At 55.3% G+C, this 24,814-nt stretch overlaps 1 pseudogene across 1 annotated transcript; it reads right to left on the bottom strand.

Moving 5' to 3' along the window:
- Positions 1–780: 780 nt before the first annotated feature.
- On the bottom strand, positions 781–24,814 carry LOC143828549 (beta-catenin-like protein 1; annotated as a pseudogene). The gene is made up of 4 exons (XR_013227712.1): positions 24,499–24,814; positions 7,123–7,311; positions 5,772–5,878; positions 781–1,070 (listed from the first exon to the last, which is right to left on the bottom strand). The product of XR_013227712.1 is annotated as a beta-catenin-like protein 1 (transcript).

Here is a 24,814-nt window from a genome sequence, read left to right on the forward strand (position 1 = left end):
TTGCGTGCAGCAGGGGGGGGGGGCACAGAGGAGCTCTGCTGCTGCTGCCGGGCAGGGAATTCAGGTTGGCAAAGGGAGCAGAAGAGAGCAGAGGAGGGGGGGCAGGACCGGCCTCTGGGCTTCAGCCGGGACGGACAGACGGCTGGACACACACGGCCAGATGGCCATGAGCAAGGTGCCAACTGCCAAGGGCACTCAACAGCTGCCTGGGACTTCCCCCCTCCCTGGTCGCCTGGGAGCCACAGAGGCTGCCTGCCAGCCACGGCAAAGAGCTGGGGAGGAGGGAACGGCTCCCCCTGCAGCCCTCGGCCTGGGCTAGCCGAAGCCGCCATCAGGGCACTCTCTGGTTCGGCCGAACGACCTCTGGCTTTGGAATTAACTCCCTGGGACGGGATTCAGTTGATGCCTCATTCCAGGAAAACCCCAAACTGCTGAAGCTGCTCCAGCACAACCACAGCAATTCCACACGGAGTTTTTGCCCCACCACCCTCTCGCTCACCCACTGTCACCTGCCACCCCCTTGAGCCTTCCCAGAACCAGCCTGGACCCCCATCATGGCCCTGTCCTGCATTTCTAGGGCCTTCAAAGGGGAGGGCGGGGGAGGGAGTCACCAGCCACTCATGGCTACCTCCAGGGCTGCCTTTCTCCACCCGTCAGCCGTTCCTGAACGCGCTTGACATGGCTGCCTCTCAGCCTCAAGGGCAGCGACGGATTCAGCAGCCGATGGGGCCGAGGAAGGTGGCCCAGCCTGCCCCCGGGACCCTTTTGCTCCAGGCCCCGTCCTAGGCACTCTGAGAGGCGGGTCGGGCGAGGTGCTGGAAGGCCCTGAGGACACCCGGGCAGCTCTGAAGGGAGAGGGGGGAAGACAGAGCTGGGGCCACCCGGGAGCGGAAGAAGGGTCCTGCCGGGCTCTCTGCCGCGGAAAGGATATCGGTGTTGTCGTGGCCGAGGAGGCCGAGGAGGGAGTGGATGGCGTTCAGTTCGACAGCAGGTGGTACAGGTCCGGCATGGTGGCGATCACGTGCATCTCCTGAATTATGTCGTTCAAGTCCAGCTCCGACTCCATGAACCTGCGGGCGCAAGAGAGGCACATCAGCGCTCGGGGGGGGGGGGCGGGGGGGGGCTGCTCTGGCCCTGGCCAAGCGCTTTTAGGAACCAGGAGGAACAGGGAGACCCTGCCATTCGCTCTTCTCACAGACATCCGCTTACAGAATTAGCATCCGGCCTTTCTGCCCTCACAAGGGACCCACGACAAATATAATATTTAAAAACCATCCCAATCCACCTCTTCCCTGGACACACCTCCAGAGAAACTGAATGAGGTGGCTCATCCGGGGTGAGAGAAGGCGACAGGCCTAGCCAAGGTCACCCAACAAGTTTCCATGGAGAAGAGGCGATTTGAGCCTGGCGCACCCCAGAGTAAGAAATTACACTCCACCGCCCCACACCCAGGACCCTGGGCAAGCAGCCCCTCAAGTCACTCCACCACCAGGAGCCCTGTTTCTGGCCGAGTTTTCAATGCACTCTACCCCAGCTGGAGAGAGTCCACCCGCTCCGTCACATCTCCCTGCAAAGCACAGAATCCTAGAATCTAATCTGGAGAACTGGGTTCAATCCCTCCCTCCTCTTCCTCATGCAGCCAACTGGGGGACCTTGGGCCAGTTCTCTCAGAGCTCTCTCCGCCCCACCTGCCTCACAGGGTTTTCTGTTGTGGGGAGAGGAAGGGAAGGCAACTGGAAGCCGCTTTGAGACTCCTTCAAACAGTAAAGAGTGGGGTAGAAGAAGAAGAGTTGGTTCTTATATGCCACTTTTCTCCGCCCGAAGGAGGCTCAAAGCGGCTTACAGCCGCCTTCCCTTTCCTCTCCCCACAACAGACACCCTGTGAGGGAGGTGAGGCTGAGAGAGCCCTGATATCACTGCCCGGTCAGAGCAGTTTTATCAGTGCCATGGCGAGCCCAAAGTCACCCAGCTGGCTGCATGTGGAGGAGTGCAGAATCAAACCTGGCATGTCAGATTAGAAGTCCCCACTCCTAACCAGAACACCAAAGTGGCTCTCAAAGCCCAGCTCTCCGTCTTGCTCCACTGCAGGCAGGACCCCCCATGCTTCCCATCCTTCTGGGCCCAGCTTGCAGCCCTTCTCATCTCATCTCCGTGCCCGTGCGGATACAGCTCCCCGGGCCACTCCAAGCCACCGGGCGCCTGGCTTTGTTGTACTGCGGCGGATTCCTCTGGGGCTTCATTTCTTCCGAGAAGCCTCTCCGGGCTGTTCTCGGCTGTTACCCGCCCGCTGGAATGGATCGACGCTGGAAAAGGTCCTTTCTGCTAACTGGCCTTTCCTTCACACTTAAGCAAACTCTGGAGGGAACGGGGGGGGGGGGTTGAGGCAGTAGAATTCTGCATCCCGCTGGGTGGGAAAGCTGCAGCAGCACCCAAGGGGCCGGGTCGCATCCCACCTCAGCCGGCCTAGAGAGGCCAAGGAAGCCGGGGGGGGGGGGGGCGGGGGCTTGGAGAGAGACCGTGCAGGAGCGAGGCCCAGCGAGCCTGAAGACTGCTAGGACAGCTACACGGCCAGTGAGCAAAGAGGGACCGCGCACCAGGGACACGCTGTCAAGGCAAGAGCCCGGAATGGTCTTTGGAGGGGAAGAACAGCGGGAGCAGGAGCCGCTCTTGCCGATCAGAAGCTGCCACTCAAAGAGATCTCCAGCAGAGCGGCAAAGCTGCCTCCCCCCCCCCCAGCCCAGCCCCTCCACCTTCCCAGGACGCAGCATGCAACCGCTCTCCCGAGTGAGCTGTCAGATGCGGCCCTGTTTGGCTCGCTTGGCGGCACTGAGCATGCCGTAAAAACGGTGAAAAACTGACGTGGCTGAGCAGAGAGGCCTGCACCTGGCAGGTGGCAAAGATCAGGGCAGGAGGGGCCGAGGGGGCTCGACACGGGCCAGGGCAGCCCACAGCCGGCTGCAGACTCACGCAAGACCCGGAGGAAGCCCCATGACCAAGAAAGCCAAGCGTCCCCCACCCCAACCCTGCACAGACTCCGGTGGCCAGTTTATTTCCTTGTGACATTTCTCCCCTGTCTTGCACTTCCGGCAACATGGCTTGGGCAAGCCCCTCCCCTGTCCCTTATCAACCTGTGTTGGCCTACCTAACAGAGTCGTCGTGACCAGAAGAATTTGAACACCCTAAAGGTTGGAAGTGTTTCTCAACGAAGAAAATAAAAGCGGGCAAGGAGGATACGGAAGAGGAGCACCTGCCGAAAGCCAAACTGAACTGGCCGAGGCGGCCTCGGTCCCAGCCGAGGGGCGGGGGAGGCGACCCCCTTGCAGGACTCAGAAGAAAAAAGGAAATCATGGGGCACAATGATATGTTTATAAGTGAAAAGGTTATAACAAAGTCTGAATGGTCAAACATAAAGAGTCAACCAAAACAAGATCCTAGGTTAAGTGACCCGCTTTCTGTTTTATCTTCGTCAGTGGTTGCTCTTCCAATATACTGCCATAGTAGTAGTTGTAGGATCACATTGGCAAAATGCTCATAATCATCTGGGGATTTCATAAAGTGCTCTAGAAATGCCGACACGACTGGTGAAGCCTTGGGGCTTGGCAGTCTAGCAGAATCCCAGCCCCAGCCATTATGCACCGGGGCCCAATCCGGCTTTAGAGCCCTCCCTTGGCCTCACACAGAGGGGGCCATGGTCAGGTCCCGCCCCCCCCCAAGAGCCAGACCAGGCCTAGGGGATGCCCAGTGGCCTCCCTCCCTCCAGATGCCTCCTGGGCCCTTTCTTCCCCACCACTCACGGGCCGTGCGGTGGCTGGCACAGGGCCAGGCGGAGGGGCGGCCTCAGTCTTACAGTGTCGGGGGCTACTGATCTGCTGAGCGGTTTGCAGCCCTATAAAAGGATCGGCCTCGAGCATCCATGGAATGCCGGGCTCCCCCCGCAGCCGGCCTGCTTTCCGTGCCGCACGCTCTCCTCCTTTGAAGCTTTCCTCACCAGACCCTCCTGCTCCCTTCGAACGCGGCTGCCGATTTATCCCTGGCAGATAAAGATGCCGATGAGACGCGAGCCCCTTTCATGTCCCGGCCTTTCTGATACGGGCTGCGGCAGGCGGGCGCCTCGCTGCGTACAGATGTGCGCTGAGCACCCGCTCGACCGATTGTGCGCCTCAGAACAGAGCCTGACCCGTCTCTCTGACCGGAGTCCCGTCCCCTGGAGCCGCTCTTCAGTTCCGTCCGACTCGGCCTGATTGGAAGCGGCACTCGGACGTCTCTGGGACGGCGAGAGCCCGGCCGCCGCATGGCTTTGACAGCCCCGGGACACAAAGGGGGATTGGAGAGCTTTTGCCCAGCTCTCCAAAGTGAGCTGCTCTGAACTGAGACCGCCTCTGCTCTACTTAGCCCTTCTCTCCGGCTACCATTTTGGGCAAAAAGGAGCAGCCAAGGACGAGGATTCTTCCGGCTGAGACTTCAGGAGGATTCAGTCGGGTAGATCAAGCCCAGCGGCAAGAAGTTCTGGGCTACGGAAATCTGTAAACAGAAATCTCTAGCAGAGCTGAATCGAGAATGAGCTGTTCAACCCAGGACGTTCTGCAGCATAGAAACCGAAGACTCTGGTCCAGACAGACGTACGGCGATAAAGCCCTATTGGCCACGGCCCCTGCCCTTTTCCCAGCACGACCTTCGGCTTCACTGCATGACCGTCCAGCCCTACTGGCCTGTGCAAACAAAGACCTCCTGAAGGATTCTCCACGGCACAGTTCGGAGGGGGGGGGAGGAGAAAATATCCTGACCCAAACAAAAGTCAAGAATCTAGAAAGGTCAGCACAAAGGAATGAACTGAAGCCAATACAGAGTGGAAGTCAATTTTAAAAATACAGAACCCGCATTTATTAATCCAGTGAGACACCCAAGGCTCTTAGCTTAGCCCCAGTCAAATCAATGCACACCTGCATACTCTGGCCTCCACTGGCCAGAGACGTGGTCAATGGTCAGGCCTCAAAAAAAACCAGCCTGTGTGGAGTATACAATTATCACAATAAGACTTGGTTTGTAGCCCCTTGGCTCCTTTCCTTCAAAAGAGGCATTCAGGGCTCTGTGGACCTGCAGCCCGTTCTGTGGGCCAGAAGGCAGCTGGGGCTGTTTGAGGCCTCTAATGTGTCCGAAACAGGCCCTGGCCAAGGGAAGCACTTTCGGGGGCCAGTCAGGAGCAAACCTTCCTCCAGAGGAAGCTGCAGGTTTTTAACTTGATTCATAAATACTTTTGTATTATATATTTTTAAAATTGTGTTCCACCCTGTACAGGCTTAAGTTCATTTCCCTTGCGTGGACCTTTTTAGATTCATGATGACAGTTTGTGGAAAGTCAGGATTCTGATTCTGGGAAGGCTCAAGGAGGTGGCAGGTGACGGTGGATGAGTGATGGGGTTGTGAGTGTCCTGCACAGTGCAGGGGGTTGGACTAGATGACCCAGGAGGTCCCTTCCAACTCTATGATTCTGGTTCTAGGACATCAGAAGTCTCTTTGTGCATGCCAGTGGGAATGAGCCCATTATGGCGTCAGACTAGGCTCTTGGGAGACCCTGGTTCAACTCCCCACACACGTCGTGAAGACGTGCTGGGTGACTTTGGGTTAATCGCTTTCTCTCAGCCAAGCCTACCTCCTGGGGCTGTTGTGAAGATCAAACCGAGCAGAGGAAAATGGCGTGAGCCACTTGGTTCCCCATTGTGGGCAAGAGGCAGGATACAAACAAAGCAACCAAGCAAATCCGCCGAGTCTTACTTTTCAGGATTGTCGGGGAACTTGATCCGGAGCTCCTGGTTCTTGTAGGATCTCTTCTCGAAAGTGAGAATCATCTTCTTGACTGAACTTTCATCCAGAGGCTCCTCCTGGCCAAAGACAAACGCAGGGGGACTTCGGGGCTGTGGTGCGGTGGGAGGGCCTCTGCTTGGCGCGCAGAAGGTCCCAGGTTCAATCCCCAGCTTGGCCAGTTCAAGGGATCAGGTAGGAGGGGATGGGAAAGATCCCTGGGTCTGAATAGACCACCTGGCCTGGATGGAAGGAGCTCCCAGAGGGCGCGTGGACCCAGCTCTGCTTCTCAGCCCTATTCTGCACGACTGCTCCACTTCTGGGGTTTCTTGAAAGCTGAAGAAAGGGGTCTCTCAGGGGTCAGAAAGCTGAGGAAGGCTGCCCTAGAGGATAAAGCCCCCCAAGCAGCAGGGGCAGCTAGCGAGGCAGAGCCCTGGCTGCCTCTCCACCCATTCTCAGGGAGGGCATGCACCTGCTCCATTTGGGCCCAGTGACCTCATCAGCCGGCCACACCTGACTGGCTGTGCACTGTCACAGAGCTACTACAGGATCCCTGATTGGCTGGCACCACACAATGAAGAAGGACGGAGCCCCGGTAAAGACGCCCAGGGAGCAATTGGGTGGCTTCTCAAAGGGACCTCTGCATTACTCGGAACCCTGCTTCCCACCATGAAAACATTCAAGCTGAAATGCTGGTTTTATGAACTGAGGCACATGGTGAGTGGGTGGGGAGGAAGGGATGTGCCAGCGTTTGCCTCTTGTGGCCCTTCCTTGCAGACCCAGGGAACTGCCGATTGCTGCTGTGGGATGGGAGGTGGATTCCCTCCAGGCCAGGCTGGATTCTGGAGGTTTTTGGTGGAGCAATCACTTGGGCATGAAATTGGGGTCACTGTGGGTGGGCAGGTAGTTGTGGCCAGGGGGTTTGACTAGATGACCCTGGAGGTCCCTTCCAATACCTGGCGCAGCTCACAAGCACTCCCCTCAGCAGGGCGGGCCTGCCCCATAAAGAAGCGTCTCCCACAGACGGAAGGGAAGGGAGCCCCTGCCGCCAAAAGAGAAGCTGAACGCCCTAAGTGAAAATGGGATCCAAGACAAGGCCTTGGCCAGTTATCCTCTGGACCTTCAGCCCTCCGTCCACTCTCACAAGGGCCTCTAAAACTCTGTAGGTGCAGAAGGAAGGGGGGGAGGCCACCCCTTGGACCTCCTTTCCCTTTGCCCTCAGATGCCTGCCTGAGGACAGAGCAAAACCTGCTGGCTGCTGCATTTCCCTTGCTGGAGGGGGAGCCCCCAGACAGAGCCCTTCCTCCCCCCAGCAGAAGCTCACCTCCTCCTCCTCTTCCTCCTCCCCCCTTTCAATTATCTGCAGCAGCTTCTTCTTCTCATCCTCGGTCTCCTCCGCTGCCGGGGCCTCCTCTTCCCGGTGCCGGCCTCGCTCCCGGCCGCTGCCAGGTTTGTGGCGCACTTTGAGGTCGTCCTCCTCATCCTCACGGGTCCTTTTTGTTCCTCTGTTGGGCTGCGGAGAGAAACCAAGCGGGTGAGCCAGGGGAAGGGGCCTCCGCTGCCTCTGGGCGGACAAACACACTTCCTGCACGCCATGGCACACCACCTCTGCCAGGAGAGAGGGTGAAGCAGCAGGCTAACGTTAGGGAGTCCCAGGTTCAAATCTCACTCTTGCCTTGACTGCGAGGGAGCCTCCTTCAGGACGTGCTTTGGAGGAATGCAATCAATCAGTCAAATTTTTCAAAGCTGCAGCCCAATCCTGTCCCATTGCCCAAAACAGAGAGAGAGAGAGAGAGAGAGAGATGTCCCGGGGGGGGGGGGGTACATGCCCCTGCCCACCGGAAGCACCACACAATGTGCTCTGCACCTTTCCTTTCTAAATCCTGGCATATTGGTAGAGAAGTTCAAAAATAACGTCTTAAAGCAAATCCAGCCGCAAACAAAGAACACCAAACAAACCCTTAGTAATGTTGCATTAGTTTAGAATTACAACAAAAGGGGAGCCGCCATGGCCTTACTGTCCCCAGAAGACACTGGAGGGATAAATGCCCCCTCCCCAAAAGTATTCCAAAGGACTGAGGGCCTCAGGACTTGATCCACGCAGGAATGCCCAGGGCATCTCAACTACGCCTGCAGGAGCCCATGCGCCCAGAGGCCTGGAATCCTCTGACATATGCTCAGTTTTCTGTTTTTCTGCTTGGGAGATGCAGATGGAAATAAAATGAAAAGGCATGAATCAAATACTGTCACAAGTCTGAGCAAAGGACATTTTTGGACTGGTGCTTAACGGACAGAAGAGACCCTGCTGCCAACAGAAAATCGGATCAGACTTGGGAGGGATCAACATAGTTTATCTGGATTTCAGTGAAGCTTTTGATAAGGTTCCACATGATATTCTTATTGACAAGCTGGTAAAATGCGGTATGGATCCTTATTCTGTCAGGTGGATCAATAACTGGTTGACAAATAGTACCCAGAGGGTGCTTGTTAACGGTTCAGCATCTTCTTGGAAAAGAGTGACAAGAGTTCCCCAAGGATCTGTCCTGGGGCCTGTGTTGTTCAACCTATTTATAAATGATTTGGATGAGGCATTAGCGGAGATACTTATTAAATTTGCAGATGATACTAAACTGGGAGGGGTAGCAAACACCACTGAAGACAGCAACACAATACAGGATGATCTCGATAGGCTCAAGAAGTAGGCTAAACTGATTAAAATGAAGTTCTATAGGGACAAATGTAAAGTTCTGCATTTAGGTAGGAAAAACCAAATACACCAATAAAGGATGGGGGAGATTCCTCAAGTCACGATTGGCCAGACTGGATCTTATAGGGCCCCCAGGAAGGAGATCCCAACTTGGGTGTAGTTGGAAGACATATAAGAATGCATATCAGTACCTGAGAATAGAAACTGTTTTGTCTGGAGTGATACAGTGGGATACCCATAGAGGCCATCTAATCAAGCTCCTTTTCAATGCAGGATCAGCCTCAAGCATCCAGGAGAAGGATCTGTCCAGCCGCTGCTTGAAGACGGCCAGTGAGGGGGAGCTCCCCACCTCCTTAGGCAGCCCCTTCCACTGCTGAACTAGACTCTTAGAATCCCAGAGTGGGAAGGGGCCATGCAGGCCATCTAGTCCCACCCCCTGCTCAGTGCAGGATCAGCCTGAAGCATCCAGGAGAAGGATCTGTCCAGCCGCTGCTTGAAGACAGCCAGTGAGGGGGAGCTCCCCACCTCCTTAGGCAGCCCATTCCCCTGCTGAACTAGACTCCTAGAATCCTAGAGTGGGAAGGGGCCATGCAGGCCATCTAGTCCCACCCCCTGCTCAGTGCAGGATCAGCCTGAAGCATCCAGGAGAAGGATCTGTCCAGCCGCTGCTTGAAGACGGCCAGTGAGGGGGAGCTCCCCACCTCCTTAGGCAGCCCATTCCCCTGCTGAACTAGACTCCTTGACTCCTAGAGTGGGAAGGGGCCATGCAGGCCATCTAGTCCCACCCCCTGCTCAGTGCAGGATCAGCCTGAAGCATCCAGGAGAAGGATCTGTCCAGCCGCTGCTTGAAGACGGCCAGTGAGGGGGAGCTCCCCACCTCCTTAGGCAGCCCATTCCCCTGCTGAACTACTCTGACTGTGAAAAATTTCTTCCTGATATCTAGCCTATATCGTTGTACTTGAAGTTTAAACCCATTACTGCGTGTCCTCTCCTCTGCAGCCAACAGAAACAGCATCCTGCCCTCCTCCAAGTGATAACCTTTCAAATACTTAAAAAGGCTGAACATTCCTAAGTCCCTCAACCTATCTTCATAGGGCTTGGTCCCTTGGTCCCAGATCACCCTCATTGCTCTCCTCTGTACCCTTTCAATTTTATCTACGTCCTTCTTGAAGTGAGGCCTCCAGAACTGCACACAGTACTCCAGGTGTGGTCTGACCAGTGCCGTATACAATGGGACTATGACATCTTGTGATTTTGATGTGATGCCTCTGATACAGCCCAAAATGGCATTTGCCTTTTTTACCGCTGCATCACACTGCCTGCTCATGTTTAGTTTACAATCCACAAGTACCCCAAGGTCTCGTTCACACACAGTGTTACCTAGAAGCGTATCCCCCATCCACTAGGCATGCTTTTCATTTTTCTGACCCAGATGCAGAACTTTACACTTATCTTTATTAAATTGCATCTTGTTCTCATTTGCCCATTTTTCCATTGTGTTCAGATTTCATTGAACTCTGCATCTTCCGCAGTGTTTGCCAGTCCTCCCAATTTGGTGTCATCTGCAGCCCATCTAGGCTGCAAGGACCAAGAAAGAGACTGGTGTCCTCAGGCTGCAGGTACGTGGCTCTCGCAGCCCCATGGGCAAAGACCTGGTCCTGTTCTGGGAGGGCCGATGCTCCGGGATGCCTCAGTGCCTCTGGATTAGACAGAGGGTTGTGCTGGTTTGAATGAGTTATTACATTTTTCCTGCCTTCCTTCCAGGCCCTTGGGGCAGGATATACCACCCTTCTCTGACCTGACAAAATGCTGGGGGGGAGACCCTGAAGGAGGGCCGTCTCGGCCCCCCCAAGTCCCACCCCACCTTCAGGAGGAGACACAGACTCCAGCTCTCCCTGCCTTCTGGCACACATTAAAAATCTTTTGAAAAAAATTCTGGAAGGCCCCTGAATTAGTTTGACAGGCGCTGCTCTCTGGTGATGCTTTGGTGCTGTTTTTAGCTCTTTTATGACATTCTAAATGACTGTAATTTTTGGTTTATGAGCTACCAGCTGCCTCGGGCACCTCGGCGGGAGGCAGGAAGTCAGAAGACAAATGCCCCAAAGAGACCCCATGTCCCCAGGCAGCCAGACCCCCCCCCCCACACACACACACACACCAGCCTCACTCACAGGTCAAGCAAGAGGAGAGGCCAGGAAACAGCCCTACAGTAGCAGAGATGTGGAGCACCAGCCTCTGGAACTGACTGACCAGAGGAGAAAGGATTGACCACTGCTTGCTTGGTGCCTCTGCAGAAAGAGAGCCGATGGCAGGGGGTCCCAGCATGGCACACAGGGGCACCACAGCCCACGGAGGGTGGGGGCAGCCGGGGCTTCTTCACAGCGAGGCTGTGCTGATTTTTTTTAAGTTGCTCGGGTAGCAGCAGCCACCAGCAGCAGCCACCAGCAGCAGCGCAAGGATCTTCACTGTGTGACTGAAGGTCAACTGTGGCAGCCATTTTGTGGCTGGCTCCACCTCCTGCAGCAGCCATTTTGTGGCTGGCTCCACCTCCTGCAGCAGCCATTTCGTGGCTGTACCCATCCATGCCGAGTCAGAATTCCACCGGCCCCCACGGACTCAGAAAGGGTTGGGGACCCTTGACTGACAGACGCCCAGCTGAGTCAGCAGAGCTGCTCTGTCCGTCTCTCACCCAACGGAGGCTACTTGGTGAACCTTATTTGGTTTGAGAGCCCAACTGCACCCAGCAGAAACCTTCTTGAAATGGCAAGTGGAAATTATGCACTGGACTCATTGACTGGGGCAATGCAACAGGGTTTCCGGAATGAGTGGGAGTTCATTCCTTTTTAGTATGTTTTTAAATTTTTATTTGTATTATATTTGTTCAACACAAATAAGGACATGTTGACCTGCCACTCACCCTCCAAATGGCCAGTGATGGGCCTCGGGGGTGGGGGTGGGGGTGGGGGGTGTCCCCAGCTCTGCTTCCCAACTTTGCCACTTAGGGGGTCCTCAAAGCCTAAAGAACGTTTCTCGGGTTTCTGAACTGTAAGAAAGTCGAGAAAGGCAGGTTTGGCTGCCAGTCCTCATTTTCCGCCCCTTTTCTTCCTTTTAATTAAAGCACCATGAGATTGCCTCCGTGACGGAGGGTGGGAGGAAGGCTCCGTCGGGCTGGATGCAAAGTAATGGGGCATCAAAGAGGCCATCATACCAGCACGGCACCCAAATTAAAACTCCACAGCAAAAACCAGCTCTGATTCCTGCCGGCCCCCGATCGATGTCCTTAAGGGGGAGACCTTCTCTAATACACAATAACAGAGTCATTACGGTATATTAGAGTGCAGTTGTGAACGCTGAGTCCTTGCTTTCCCCCAAAACTGAAGCGTCACTGAACTCCCTGAAATAAACCACAAAGTTAGGAACTGAAAGGGAGGGGGAGCTTTTCAAGAACGTCACAATCCCTGAAGAGCTGGATTCAAACCCAGGAGCACCCTCGAGGGGCGCAAGATTTGGGAGTACAAGCTTTTGAGACTCAACACTCCCTTTCCCTGGGATCCTACGTTCAGGATTCCTGAAATCAATCGAGCAGCTACATTCAAACCCAGGAGCATTTTAGAGGCCCTAGCTGCTTCTTAAGTTCACTGATTTCAGGAATCCTAAATGGCTGCTTGCAGGAGGACATTTTGGAGAATGTTCATCCCTCGGGTCAGCCTAAGGTGGAGGCAAGCTGATGGCACTTCACAGAGTCTTTTCTCACTTTTCTGACCCTTGCGAAACCCTGGAAACCTTCTTGCAGCTTTGAAAAACCCCAGAAGTGGCACAACGGGGCCGAATACGGTGGGGAAGCATAGCTGAGTGCACACCTACCTGGGGACCCTCCCCTTCCCACCCACCCCAGGCCCATCCTTGGCCACTTGGGGGGGGGTCAACATGACCATATGTGGTCATATCACCTGATCAATGTTCAACAAAAATTTCAAAAATATTAAAAATTAATAAACTCCCACGCGTCCAGAAACCTCAGGCTTTCCCGCAGCCTTGGTGGAGAAGGCCTGCTTCATATACACACCAAGAGGCTACCTGGCCAAGGGAAGTTTGACACCCCAAAGCCCATATCCAGAAAATCAATTTGGTCTCTACGGTGTTCCAGACGTCCGGTCCAGCTCTCTTAAGGGAGAGCACCGTGCCCGCTGGCACTAAGGGAGCCACGGGGAGGTCTCTGCTGAACTTGCCTTCCGTTGGCTACTGGAAGCCCTGCCGGTTCTCTTCCCCAGGACATTCCTATCCACTCCCTGGCTGGCACAGAGAAACCCGAAGCAACCCAGGGCCTCCTTGGCCGACGGCCAGGGATGGGATTATTTGGTAGGGCCAAGCAGGGGAAGGGAAGCCACACTCTGGCACCATCTTAGCCAGCCAGCCAGCCAGCCAAGGCCCTACAAAACGCCCCTCCCAGCAACGGGAAAAAGAAATAACAGGCCAAGAAAATGAGTCCTTCGGAGCTCAGTTCACGGCCAACCTTCATCAGCTATTCAGTGAAATTGGAACCAGGGAGGGGGAGGGGGGGCTGGCGATGAATTAACGTATCCCGTTTAATAATAGAAAGCTGTCTGCCGTGCCTGGTGCAGAGGCAGCGTAACCTTGCTTCTACGGAGCTCGGAAACCATTTGTTAGAAGAAATCTGAAAGGCATCTTCCTAAGTGAGCGGGGCTTCCTTTGTGCACCGATCCGCAGCCGCCTGAGCTAGCCGGAAAGAGCCGTCAAGGAGAGCTCCCCATTAGCTGTCAATTTAGAAAGACTTCGAGAGGCAGGCCCCAAATCTCCAGCGATATCTTCCCCACCACCTCTTAATCTTTCCTGTAACACCTGTGTTAAGCCGCCCGGCTTCTCTCTCCCGCGTCTCAAAAGGAAGACGCCGTGACAAGCAGGGCAGCAGCCGAGCACTCGGGGAAATAAAGGAGGCGGAAATTAAGGCGCCCCGCGGAAGCAAAAGGCGCCGTGCGCACACACGTCCGTCCCCAGGGGCACGATGCCCTCGATGCCTGGCGGCGTGGGGGTGCATCCGGGACATGGCGTCCATGCAGAACTTGAAGGAAACGACCTCTTGATGAATTTGGAGGGGAAACAGTGAAACAAGCTAGAAGAAAGGCCCTTTCGAGGGAATTATCTCATACTTGCAGGCAAACTGGCACTGGATTGTGTTGGTGATTTGACTCCACGACAGGTAGCCCAGCTGTCAGCGTTCCTTCCTCGTCTGCGCTGCCCCCAGCCCTGACCCGCCAGGAGAACATCACCGGGTGCTTTTGGAAGTGCAAGAACTGCCCCCCGAGCCTGTCACTGGAGAGGGGTGGCCTATAAACAACACCATCGAATTATAAATGAGGAGGAGGGAGGGGGGTCCACGGGGGTCTCTTGCCAAGTAGCCTTTCTCACTGGTCAATGGAGATCTGATCTGAGCTAGACACGCTATAACCATACGTTCACTCTGTTTTCACAAAACAGACCGGATCAAGGACCTGCTAGATCAGGGGTAGTCAACCTGTGGTCCTCCAGATGTTCATGGACTACAATTCTCATGAGCCCCTGCCAGCGAATGCTGGCAGGGGCTCATGGGAATTGTAGTCCATGAACATCTGGAGGACCACAGGTTGACTACCCCTGTGCTAGATCACCTCCACGCAAAAGGAGGGCGGGATGGCTGGTAGAGGGCGTGGGCAGCAGAGCCAAGGTGGGCCAAGGGTGCTTGCCTGGCCAGGGTGTCTTTCCTACCAGTCCTTCCGGGTCAGGGGGTGGGAAGTGTTGCTGAGTCGTAATTCGGGGCAGCCTCGTACAGTCCCAGGGGCGGTTTGCCATTGCTTGCCTCCTCCTCTTCCTGCTGGGCTCCCACCCACGTTCTCCCCATGGCGGACCCTGCTCAGCCTCCAAGACGGGATGCGATGGGGCCGGCCTGGCCCGTCCAGCTGGGCCTCAGTTCAGCGTCTCTCAGAGAGAAGCGCAAAGCTTATTCATCATTTCCGTCAGGAGCGGTTTGGCGGTGGGGCATAAAAAGACACACGCTTGAATTTCTTGTCATTTCTTGTTTATGTGCGGACGTTACAGCATGCAATGAATTCATTCTGAAGCCCACTGCCGACTGAATGGAGCTCTTCTACCAATAACGGAAACATCAGAAGGAGGGGAGAAGTGAGGCTAGCATGAGCGGGGTGAGCTATTTTGTCGTAGCAATGACAACCAGGGTTATCCCTGCGTTTATTTATATACAGCACTTCTGCCGCAGATTCAATAAAATTACAAGAAACTGGGAGGAGGTTAGGGTTTGGCTTTATGGTAGCAATAACTGCAAAATGGAGTAATTAATATTCAGAACTCTCAAGACTGTAAAAAGGAGTCTGGCTCCTAATTGGGGGGGGGGCTGGTCTGCAGACCCAAATACAATTTGTAAAGGTCTAGACTTATAGAATCCTAGAATCATAGAGTTGGAAGGGGCCATACAGGCCATCTAGTCCAACCCCCTGCTCAACACAGGATCAGCCCTAAGCATCCTAAAGCATCCAAGAAAAGTGTGTATCCAACCTTTGCTTGAAGACTGCCAGTGAGGGGGAGCTCACCACCTCCTTAGGCAGCCTATTCCACTGCTGAACTACTCTGACTGTGAAAAACTTTTTCCTGACTTAGAAGGCTCCAGCACCCACCCAAAGGGAGACTGCAGCCAAGAAGACGGAGACTGTGGAGGACGGATGGGAAGGAGCTAGAGAAGATCTCTGAGTGTAAGGGTGCGTAGATGACGGCCAAGATCAATTCACACCATAGTATTTTTTTGTAAATTTATAATTTGATTGTTTTTATACCACCCCTCTCTAGAAGCAGGAGCAAAATGGTTTACAATATAATCTCCATTTTTTAGAGAGTTACTCCCTTGCTGGATCGTAATTTATGCTGTGGACATAATTTATCTCAGTATCAGTAAAGCTTTTGATAAGGTTCCACATGATATTCTTGTTCACAAGTTGGTAAAATGTGGAATGGATCCTTATTCTGTCAGGTGGATCAATAACTGGTTGACAAATCGTACCCAGAGGGTGCTTGTTAACGGTTCAGCATCCTCTTGGAGAAGAGTGACAAGTGGAGTGTCTCAAGGATCTGTCCTGGGGCCTGGGTTGTGCAACATATATTTATATATGATTTGATGAAGGGATAGAGAGGAGTTTATGAAATATCCAGATGATACTAAGCTGGGAGGGGTAGCAAAACAGAAGACTAAATCAGGATACAGGATGATCTTGACAGGCTGGAAAACTGGGCTAAAACAAATTTCGATAGCAATAAAGGTTGCTATTGTCCCTGCATTTAGGTGAGGGGGGGGGGAATGTAAATGGGATTCTGGGCTGCATCAAAAGAAGCATCGTGTCCAGATCACACAAAGGGATGGCACCACTTTAGTCTGCCCTGGTTAGACTTCACTTGGAGTAACGTGTTCAGGTTTGGGCCCCACAATTGAAAAAGGATACAGACAAACTGGGGCATGTCCAGAGGAAGGCAATGGAAACAGTGGGGGGTCTGGAGACCAAGATATATTGGACCAAGACCAAGCCTGGAGAGGAGACGACTGAGAGGAGATACATTCAAGTGGGTAGCCATGTTGGTCTGAAGCAGCAGAACAAATCTAGAGTCCAAGGGCACCTTTAAGACCAACAAAGTTTTATCCAAGGAGTTGTTTTCTGTAGCCCCAGAGGGAGAGACCAGAACCAATGGGACGCAATTAATTCAAAAGCAGCAGCAGCAGCAGCAGCACAAAGTGGCTTCAGGCCATCCGGATGCCTGCTTTCCCCTCTCTTCTCCAGGGGGAGTTGGCAGAGGAGCCCTGGCAGTGCCCCCTTAACTGCCTGCTGTAATCAGAGACCAGGCAGGCAGGGTCTGGGCACAGCCGTTTGGGGCAGAACAGCAGCAGCAGCAGCAGTTCATCCGCAGCCCCGGCCACCTGCAGCCGCTCTGCTCTGCCATCTCGGGGCTCACAGATTCCAGAGTGCTTTTGTAAAGCGCCAGGTGGAGCATCCGGAGCCATCGTGCTCCCAGTGCCCACGCGAACCTGCCTCTCCTGCCGACCAGCAGTCGGTGCCCAATTAAAGGACAACGTGCCCAGCGCTGCCTCCGCCAAGCCTGGCATGGAGACAGCAGTGCTTTTTGAATAAGCTGGGCACAGACTGAATGGTTCGGGGAGGGACAATCAGAATGAGGAAAGAACTTCTCGGGCCAGCTCATGAAGGGATGCCAGGTTCCAAGGAGCTCAGCGGTCGGCAGGGGGAGAGAGCCAGCCACGTAGAGGAGGGAGCAGAGTTGTCCTCTCTTGCCCAGGAGGGAGGGACCAGAACCAAGGGGATGGAATTAATGCAAAAGAATTTTTGGCTAAACATCCGGAAGAAGTTCCTGACCATTAAAGCATTCCTCGGTGGAACAGGATTCCTCGGGAGGTGGTGGGTTCTCCTTCCTTGGAGGTTTTTAAGCAGAGGCTGGAGAGCCATCTGATGGAGCGGCTGATTCTGTGAATTGAGGCAGATGGTGAGGGGGTGGGCAGGAAGGGATGTGCTAGCGTTTGTCTCTTTGGCCCTTCCTTGCATACCCAGGGAATTGCTGATGGCCACTGTGGGATGGCAGGGAAATTCCCTCCAGGCCAGGCAGGATGCTGGAGATTTTTGGTGGTGGTGGTGGTGGGGAAATCACTTGGGCATGAAATTGGGGTCACTGTGGATAGGCAGGTAGTTGTGAGTGTCCTGCATTCCTGTACAGAGGAAATGGCTGGCCCCTGGGTGAGACGGGAGGCTGGACTGGAGGGACCCTCCCTGGCCTGACCCAGCAGGGCTCTTCTGAGGGTCTTTTCAGGGGAAGGCCTCGGCCTCTCTGCCCCGTTGCTGGCCCAGCAGAGGAACTGGCTGGCCCCCGGGTGAGACAGGAGGCTGGACTGGAGGGACCCTCCCTGGCCTGACCCAGCAGGGCTCTTCTGAGGGTCTTCTCAGGGGAAGGCCTCAGCCTCTCTGCCCTGTGGCTGGCCCTGCAGAGGAACTGGCTGGCCCCTGGGTGAGACGGGAGGCTGGACTGGAGGGACCCTCCCTGGCCTGACCCCGCAGGGCTCTTCTGAGGGTCTTCTCAGGGGAAGGCCTCGGCCTCTCTGCCCTGTGGCTGGCCCTGCAGAGGAACTGTCTGGCCCCTGGGTGAGACGGGAGGCTGGACTGGAGGGACCCTCCCTGGTCTGACCCAGCAGGGCTCCCCCGATGTCCTTAGGAAGGCCTCGGCCTCCCTGCCCTGTGCTGGCCCTGCAGAGGAACTGGATGGCCCCTGGGTGAGACGGGAGGCTGGACTGGAGGGACCCTCCCTGGCCTGACCCAGCAGGGCTCTTCTGAGGGTCTTCTCAGGGGAAGGCCTCAGCCTCTCTGCCCTGTGGCTGGCCCTGCAGAGGAACTGGGTGGCCCCTGGGGGAGACGGGAGGCTGGACTGGAGGGACCCTCCCTGGCCTGACCCCGCAGGGCTCTTCTGAGGGTCTTCTCAGGGGAAGGCCTCAGCCTCTCTGCCCTGTGGCTGGCCCTGCAGAGGAACTGGCTGGCCCCTGGGTGAGACGGGAGGCTGGACTGGAGGGACCCTCCCTGGCCTGACCCCGCAGGGCTCTTCTGAGGGTCTTCTCAGGGGAAGGCCTCGGCCTCTATGCCTTGTGGCTGGCCCTGCAGAGGAACTGGCTGGCCCCTGGGTGAGACAGGAGGCTGGACTGGAGGGACCCTCCCTGGTCTGACCCAGCAGGGCTCCCCCGATGTCCTTAGGAAGGCCTCGGCCTCCCTGCCCTGTGCTGGCCCTGCAGAGGAACTGGATGGCCCCTGGGTGAGACGGGAGGCTGGACTGGAGGGACCCTCCCTGGCCTGACCCAGCAGGGCTCTTCTGAGGGTCTTCTCAGGGGAAGGCCTCAGCCTCTCTGCCCTGTGGCTGGCCCTGCAGAGGAACTGGGTGGCCCCTGGGGGAGACGGGAGGCTGGACTGGAGGGACCCTCCCTGGCCTGACCCCGCAGGGCTCTTCTGAGGGTCTTCTCAGGGGAAGGCCTCAGCCTCTCTGCCCTGTGGCTGGCCCTGCAGAGGAACTGGCTGGCCCCTGGGTGAGACGGGAGGCTGGACTGGAGGGACCCTCCCTGGCCTGACCCCGCAGGGCTCTTCTGAGGGTCTTCTCAGGGGAAGGCCTCAGCCTCTCTGCCCTGTGGCTGGCCCTGCAGAGGGACTGGCTGGCCCCTCGGGGAGACGGGAGGCTGGACTGGAGGGACCCTCCGTGGTCTGACCCAGCAGGGCTCTTCTGAGGGTCTTCTCAGGGGAAGGCCTCGGCCTCTCTGCCCTGTGGCTGGCCCTGCAGAGGAACTGGCTGGTCCCTGGGTGAGAGGGGAGGCTGGACTGGAGGGACCCTCCCTGGCCTGACCCAGCAGGGCTCTTCTGAGGGTCTTCTCAGGGGAAGGCCTCGGCCTCTCTGCCCTGTGGCTGGCCCTGCAGAGGAACTGGCTGGCCCCTGGGTGAGACGGGAGGCTGGACTGGAGGGACCCTCCCCGTTCTGACCCAGGAGGGCTCTTGTGAGGGTCTTCTCAGTGGAGAAGAAGCCCAATCCTCCATGAGCTAAGCCATATACTGGAGCAGCACCAGAGTCCAAACAGCACAAGCCCCAAAGCTGCCCTGCCCCCATTTTCTGGGAAGAGAAACATCAAGGCATCAACATTCCAGGTTCTGATGTGCAGCTCTTGAACCACGAGAGACGCAGGGGGTGGGCAGGAAGAAGCCCCCGGCCCTTTTGCCTCCCCTCCCAGCCAGAGATTCTCTCTGCATCCTCTTCTCCCGCTGGAGGAGAACAGCAGAAGGGGCACGGAAGAGAGCCCCCGCCCACCTGCAAGGGACCCTGCGCAGGAGGCTCGGATCGGCAGGAAAGGCCAGACCCCTCCTCCCCAGCCTCAGGGGCAGAGTGACGCCTCATGTTGAGAAATGGGGGGGGGGGGTGGAGAGCTCGCAGCGCTCTGAAATACGCCTGAAGAGCCGCAGGCCCCGTCTTCCTTCCGCCCGGAGGAGCCTTCATCTCCAAAACCAGGAGGGGGAAAAATATATGAGCAAAATCAATCTTCTTTTTGCAGACGGGCTGCCGGAGCGAGCGACCGGCGTGAAATACGGCACGGCGTTACCTTTTCTGCTGCCTTGCACGCGACATGCAAATTGCGTCAAAAATACTTAGAATTAAAGAAGAGGGTAATAAATAACCGCTGGGCCCAAGAAAAATGAAGAAATAAAGACAGGAGAAAAATGAATGTTTTCACTCGGGATTAGACACAAGATGAAGAGGTGGCAGAAAGGGCGGACTGCACAAGAGCCGTGGAGGGGGGGTCGATTGGGGGGGGAGGCTCCAAGAGGCTAATGCTGGACGGGGAGGGCTTCGGAGAGCAGGGGAGGGAGCCCCTTAGGCAGCTGTCGGGAGGAGCGACAGGAAGGGTGGCAACCACAGGTATCATTGAGAAAGCCTCGGTTCCTGGAAGGCGACCCTGACAAGATGAGCCAGACAAGAAACCGCATCAAAGAGTCGCCAATTGCCCTGTGCAGATTTACTCTCAGCAGAAAAGCCTGAAAACTGGGTGGGAGACGGAAGGGAGGGCAGCGAGATCCAAGTGCCGGGGGCACCCTGGAGACCAGGCCTGTGTCCAGGGTATGAGCTTTCAAAGTGGCCTGGGGGTGAGACCAGGATGGGAGAGACCCAGGTTCAATTCCCCAGTTGGGCTGTGGAATGTTACTGGGTGACCTGGGGCCCCTCAGGGCCTCTCAGCCTGGTCCGACTGAGGAGAGAACCATGTCCGGTGCTTAGAGGGGTAAAGGTGGGGAACAATTGGACAGGACTGCTTGGTCCGAGCGGCACTATCGGGGCTGTGACTAGCCCAAGGTCACCCAGCCGGCCGCATGAGGAGGAGCGGGAAATCAAGCCTGGCTCGCCAGGTTAAAAGCCATCGCTCCTAACATGACATAATGTGGGATTCTTCTTCATGTGAACTTAGGGGGGACTGAATTGGAGGCCAGCGGCTCCTTTGAGACTAAGAAGAGTTTTCAGAGCAGAATCTGCTAAGAGTTCCGGCTCTGGGATCAGACCAAGGTTGCCTGGGCTTCAAAAGACTCCAAACCTACCCCAAGAAAGGCTGATTGTCTTTGTAAGGAGGTGAAGCATCTCTCTTCTGGGCAGCCACAGCTGTTGACTGGCAGGTCGCCTCAGGGGGTCAAACGCGGGCTCATGATGCACACAGTGGCTCCCGCACTTGAGGTTTTCCCGTTTTGCAAAGGGAAATCCAGCTGCAAAAGCACATCGAGAATGCACTACCCAATGGTTGTGGAATGAACTATTTGGGTGACTTTTACGCCCTCCCCCCCAATTATGCCTGTGAACTTCCAGACCTCTGCAAGTGACTCCAGACCCTAATTGCAAGAGAGTAAGGCAGACGCTGACCTTCTACTGGATGATCAGTCCCAGATTACACCTGGGGTGGGAGGGGTTCTAGGAGAAAGGAGACAAAGGCAGGAGAAACAATGGGGGGGGGAAATCAATTAGCCTGCAGGACGTGAGGGAGACCCTATCTGGGTCAGCGAGCTTCGAATTATCTAAAAATAAGCCATTATTAACTTAAAATAAGTGGTTTAACACATTACCATCTTCAAAAATAGTTAGAATATCACGTTAAACATTTCAAAAAGCATACCTTCCAAGGTTTTATGAACGCTATTCTGTTCTAAATCAATACGTTTTTATGGTTATAGCAACCAATTAGTATGTCCTTTTAAAGGAAACATCAAAATGATGAATAGGGGGGTTTGATTTACGTCAGGCATTTCTCAGTCATTTAAACGGGAGCTTTAAAATGGCTGTTCTTTCTGCACAGTTGCCCTGAGCCAGCGACCCCCGACATGGGGCCAGAGGTGCCCCCAAGGCGCTTCTAGACACCACAAAGCCCGCATGGTGTGCAGAGCTTAAGAGGGCTGACAGAGCATTCAGAAGTCCCCACCTGTCCCAGGGACACTTGCTGGTTGATCTTGGCCCAGATGCACTCGCTCAGAAAAATGGAGTATCAGCCAGTTCAATACATGAGCTTCCTTCTGAAATCCTGGAGACAAGACCATACAGTCCTAGAATTGGAAGGCCCCTTAGAAGACAGCTGGTCCAAGGAACACCCCCCTTAAGGTATGAAATCTAACACCCCCGCCCCACCCTGGGCACATCTAATCCAGAGGACCTAACTTTCACCAGGGAAAAAACAAAGAGCTCCCTACAAATTGACCAGAAGCACACCTCCTTCCCCTGGAGGGTGCATCGTGATCACAGTGCCTCCATGCTAACCACAGACAGGAGCACTCTTTGGTCACTGGCCAGGAAATGCTCTCTCTCTCTTAAGGGGCAGCTGGGAAGAAACAGCATCTTTCTCCCCAACCAAAGGACCAGTCCTGGCTTGCTTCGCCCTCCTTTGTTGACGCTGCTGCCCATTCAGATGCAGCCGTCTCCATCACAAAAGAGGTTTGGCTGGGAATCTCAGCAGAGCCAGCTTGGTGTAGTGGTTAGGAGCACCGAGTTCTAATCTGGCACGCCACTTTTGATTCCCCACTCCTCCCCCACATGCAGCCAGCTGGGTGACCTTGGGCTCCCCAAACATTGGTAAAGCTGTTCTGACCGAGGAGTGATATCAGGGCTTTCTCAGCCTTCTTCTTCATCTTGTTGTTGCACTAGGTGGCCATTTCATGACTGCACCTACTAGCGCAGGGGTAATCAAACTGCGGCCCTCTAGATGTCCGTGGACTACAATTCCCATGAGCCCCTGCCAGCATTCGCTGGCAGGGGCTCATGGGAGTTGTAGTCCATGAACATCTGGAGGGCCGCAGTTTGACTAGCGTCTCTCAAAATTTCAACAACACATCTGCCAGCTCAAAAATGCCATGGACCCCCACATGGCTCATTCAACTAGGCGTCGAAGAAAATCCGTAATCAACACGTCCGTCACCTTACAATAAGGGGACCAGAATTTAACATTGGTAAAGCGGGACACCATTGACCGGGGGGGGGGGTTCTTGATTAAATATCTGGTCTATATGGAGCAGCAAAAATGTCCATAGAACGCAAAAATAGTATATATATTTTTTTAATTTCAACATAAGTACAATTTGCCAGGTGCCCCCAGATGTCTCTCCAAGAGTGGGACAATCTGGTCACCTTACCTTACAAGGACATCTGCGGAAGCTCATGTGCTTTCTGAATTTTGCAACACATGCCTCAAATGGTCCTTACAAAAGCCCAGTTCTACAACCACCTCCCACTGAGGAGCACCACACCTGCTCCCGTGACCGTCTGCACCCTCCCAGTAACGACCACTGCACCATCTCCAAGCAGGAGAACACGCATATCAGCATTAGGACAAGGAAAAGCACAGTTTTTACGGTATGGCAACAACCACAATACCCAGACTCACAGGGGAGAGGTCCGTGAACGGCTACTAGCCATGATGACTAAAGGGAAACTCCACCAACAGCCAATCTCTGGAACCCAGTGGGGGGGGGGGGGGCTCATCCTGTTGTTGGCAGTGCTGGTTTAATACTCAAAGGAGTCCCAAAACGGCTTCCCAACACCTTCCTCTCCCTACAACAAATGCTCTGAGAGATTGATAAAGCTGAGAAAGCTCTAAAAGAACTGTTCTGTGAGAAGATTCCTAAGAGAACTGTGACTGGCCCAAGGTCACCCAGTTGGGTACATGAGGAGGAGGAGGAGGAGGAGGAGGAGTGGAGAATCTTAAACCACCACACCACACTGGCTCTTGTGGGTTCTGGCTCAAAAATGCTTCGGTCGCCAAAGGCACGTCAGTCTTTAAGAGTTGCTTGGCTTGGGCAAGCATCCCATAAGAGACGGAGTCTCAGGTCACACCAAGTGAATCAAGATTCCCAAAGCTTGTGGCCTGCCAAGGCGAGACCGGTCCACTTTCAAATGGTTTTCACCTGTACTGATGACTTTTATGATATAGATTTAGTAAGATCAGGTCCCTCTCCCATTGGCCTGCACCGGGGGATGTCACAGACTGTTGATTGGCCACCACCAATATCATTTTTTTTGCAAGTCACAGTCCTCTTAAAGTCTGTTCTTCCAGAGCTCTCTCTTCACCTAAAGATGATTGTAAGCCGCTTCGAAACTCCTTCAGGTAGCGAAAAGCGAGGCATAAAAAACAACTCTTCTTCTTCTAAGCTGACAGGCCAGGTTTGATTCCCCACTCCTCCGCATGATGCCAGCCACACAGTCCTCTTAGAGCTGTTATGAGGTCAGTTCTCTCCGAGCTCTTTCAGCCCCACCTACTTCCCTCCTGCTGCAGGGAAAGGAAGGGGAGGCGACGGGAGACTCCTTCGGGCACTGGAAAACAGAGCATAAAAAAACCCCAGCCCTCTTCCTTCTACATCTTGCATAAAGCTTTTTTAAAAAATCATTTCACCATTACCCTTATTTCCCACCCAGCCTCCTGGGCCCAGCATGGATGGGAACATCGTGAAACCAAAGATAGTAAGATAACTGTGCAGCCCTCCCTTGCTGGAAGGATCAGGCCAGCCCTGCAGGGGTGGCCGGGTGGTGGTTCTCCAGAGGGCAGGGACTACAATGACCATGAGACCCTGGCGGGCCTCTTGCTCATTGTAGTCCCTGCCCTCTGGAGAGCCAACCCCCAGCTACCCAGCAGGCAGGGGCCCATGGTTATTGTAGTCCCTGCCCTCTGGAGAGCCAACCCCCAGCCACCCAGCAGGCAGGGGCCCATGGTCATTGTAGTCCCTGAAATCTGGAGAGACAACCCCCAGCGACCCAGCAGGCAGGGGCTCATGGCCATTGTAGTCCCTGCAATCTGGAGTGCCACCGGCCGGCTCCCCCTGCGAGGTAGGCCCGTGGCAGGCGCCCCACTCCCCGTCCCGCCGCCCAGAGACCCCGAGGCGTCCGCGACCCCACCTGGTAGCTGAGCAGCTCCCCCACGTCCATGGCGGCCTCCTTTCCCCGCTGCCGCAAAAGGCCGTCGAGCACGCCGGCCGTAAAGCGACCCGCCGGCCGAACTCCGCCGCGTAGACGCGCAAAGGGAATGCTGGGCCGGCCGGGAGGGAGGGAGGCGGCGCCGTAAATGCCCTCGCCGAGCGCACACCAAAAGGCAGGCGGGGAAGGAGAGAGAGGAGGGAGGTTGGCGCGCTCGCCGCGGGGCCTGGCATGGGGGGGGCATCCCGTGTTGCCCCCCCGGCGGGCTCCTGAGCACAAGCCCCGTTGCCAAGCCCCA

The sequence above is a fragment of the Paroedura picta genome, unplaced genomic scaffold (assembly GCF_049243985.1).
Source record: "Paroedura picta isolate Pp20150507F unplaced genomic scaffold, Ppicta_v3.0 Ppicta_v3_sca58, whole genome shotgun sequence".
Classification (NCBI taxonomy): domain Eukaryota; kingdom Metazoa; phylum Chordata; class Lepidosauria; order Squamata; family Gekkonidae; genus Paroedura; species Paroedura picta.